The sequence below is a fragment of the Myotis brandtii genome, unplaced genomic scaffold, assembly GCF_000412655.1.
Source record: "Myotis brandtii unplaced genomic scaffold, ASM41265v1 scaffold1076, whole genome shotgun sequence".
Classification (NCBI taxonomy): Eukaryota; Metazoa; Chordata; class Mammalia; order Chiroptera; family Vespertilionidae; genus Myotis; species Myotis brandtii.
This window is the reverse complement of record NW_005353663.1, coordinates 281,673-284,498: the sequence shown is the minus strand read 5'-3', so window position 1 is coordinate 284,498 and position 2,826 is coordinate 281,673.

Below are 2,826 nucleotides of genomic sequence, written 5' to 3'. Positions count from 1 at the left end.
TAGTGGTTGCTAGAGGCAGGAGGGTAAGGGGAATGAGGAGTTGTTATACAGTGGGTATATAATCTCAGTTCTGCTAGACCAATAAATTCTAGAGATCTGTTGTACAACAAAATACCTGTAGTTAACAATATGCTATTATACACTTCAAAATTTGTTAAGAGAGTAGATCACATGTTAGATATCATGTTAAGTGTATATATATATACACACACACCTACACACAAGCATAACCCAGATGAGAAGTTTGAATAAAAAGGTCTTAACACCTGATAGGCTACATTCTCAAAGACCAAAAGTTTTTTTTTTAAAATATATTTTATTGATTTTTTACAGAGAGGAAGGGAGAGGGATAGAGAGTTAGAAACATCGATCAGCTGCCTCCTGCACACCCCGCACTGGGGATGTGCCCGCAACCAAGGTACATGCCCTTGACCACAGTTAACCCTGGGACCCTTGAGTCCGCAGGCCGACGCTCTATCCACTGAGCCAAACCGGTCAGGGCCCAAAAGTTTTTTTAAAACTACATCTAAAAAATGTCTCTAGCATTCCTAATGATCCAGCAAAACTTTCTTTTCTTTTCTTTTTTTTTTTTGGATACATGACATTTTAGTCTTCTAAGAACTTTCTTTCATTAGATGTGAATACCATGCTCAAGTTTTAACTCTTCTACTTTCTGAAGGTAGAATGTTATTCCCTAGAGTTTGGTATTATTCTACTTCTCTCCATCATTTTCTAACTAGCTTGCCACCCTGAACACTATTGGCATGGTACTGTTGTGCTTTTTGGAGATTTTTCCTTTCTTATCATCTACTAGAACCTCTCATAGAGGAATTTTGAGTGAATATGATAAAAATTGTGGCTAAAAGAGTCAACATGGAACTGTGGGTTTGTTTTGGTTTTTTTACATCATGTCCATTCCATACATTAAGCTGCCTCAACTATATTTTTAATTTATATTTTTAATTTTGCTTCACTGATTTGATAGTTATTCGTGAGTATTTAGACACAGTGCTAAAATTAAGAAATAAATAATTCCAGTGTTTTTATATACCGATTAGCCACCCCTAAATTTAGAGCCATTTATCTTTCAAATAAAAATATAATTGTAAATCTTTCAATACTAATTAATTTGTAGTAATATAAGCAGTCTCTCTTTTTTAAAATTTATCTTTATTGTTGAAAGTATTACAGATGTCCCCTTTTTTCTAGCCCGCACCTCTTCCCCACCCCAGGCCTCCACCACACTATTGTCTGTGTCCCTGGGTTATGCATACATGCATACAAGTTCTTTGGTTGATCTCTTCCCACCCACAATCCCCACCTACCCTTGGAGATTGGACATTCTGTTCCATGCTTCTGTGTCTCTGGGTCTATTTGGTTCATCAGTTTATTTTGTTCTTTGGATTCCACATATAAGTGAGATCATGTGATACTTGACTTTCTCTGACTGGCTTATTTCACATAGCATAATACTCTCCAGTTTTCTTAGATTTATGAGGACTAGATGATATTCCTCAAATTAAATAGAAAATCATATATGTAACCTGATTGTTCTCAGATCCGTGGGGATAACATGGGAAGACAGTATAGTAAAGTGGCAAAGGGTGGGCTCTGGAGTCAAACTGCCTAAGTGGGTCTTATCTGAGGCTTTACCATTTATGCACTGTGTGATCTTGGGCAGGTCATTTAACGTCCTTGTGGCTCAGTTTTCTCATGTAAAAAACATGGGGATTATAATAGTATCTATCTCCTGAGGTTGAGGACTTAGGACATGTAAGATGCTCAGGAGAAATGTTGTCTATGGTCATTATTGCACAAGAGCTAATAATAATGGGAGAAAAGCCCTAGCTGGTTTTGCTCAGTGGATAGAGCATCGGCCTGTGGACTGAAGGGTCCTGGGTTCAATTCCAGTCAAGGGCACATGCCTGGGTTGTGGGCTCAAACCCCAGTAGGGGGTATGCAGGAGGCAGCCGATCAATGATTCTCTATCATCATTGACTAGAGGCCCAGTGCCCGAATTCGTGCATGGGTAGGGCCCCTCTGGGTGGCCTGTGGGGATCGGGCAGAAACCCGCAGTCCAATGCTGCCTGCAGCTTCTCCCTGCCACTCCTGCTCATCCTGGCCCCACTGCGCCTGCTGTGGGCTTGCACCCATTAGAGAGAGGCTCATGCTGCTGCAGCAGCACTCGCCAGCCATGAGCCCTGTGTCTGGTGCCCTCCCAAGGGGAGTGGCCTGCAAGATTGGGCTGAAACAGGCTCTCTGACATCCCCCGAGGGGTCCCAAATTGTGAGAGGGCACAGCCCAGGCTGAGGGACCCCACCAGTGCACAATTGGGTGGGGAAGGACCGTGGGAGGGCTCCAGGGCGTGTCCGCCCCATTTCGCTCAGTCCTGATGGGCCGGACTCCAGCAGCAAGCTCAGAGCATCTGCCCCTTGGTGGTCAGTGCACGTCAGAGTGAGCGGTTGAGCGGCCTTAGCATATCATTAGCATATTGTGCTTTGATTGGTTGAACACTTGACCTGTCACTGGACGACCGAACACTTAGCATATTAGGCTTTTATTATATAGAATGTTTCTATATCTCTCCCATTCCCTTCCTTTCTAAAATCAATAAAAATATATTTTAAAAAATAATGGGGAGAATCAAGATGGCGGCATAGGTAAACACCGGAGACTGCTGCCGCAAACAACCACCTCAAAAATACAACTAAAAGACGGAACGGACATCACCCAGAACCACAGGAAGGCTGGCTGAGGAGAGACTCTTCAACTAGAAGGAAAGACAACAGCACACCGAGGCTCAGAGGAGGCGCAGTGTGGAAAATA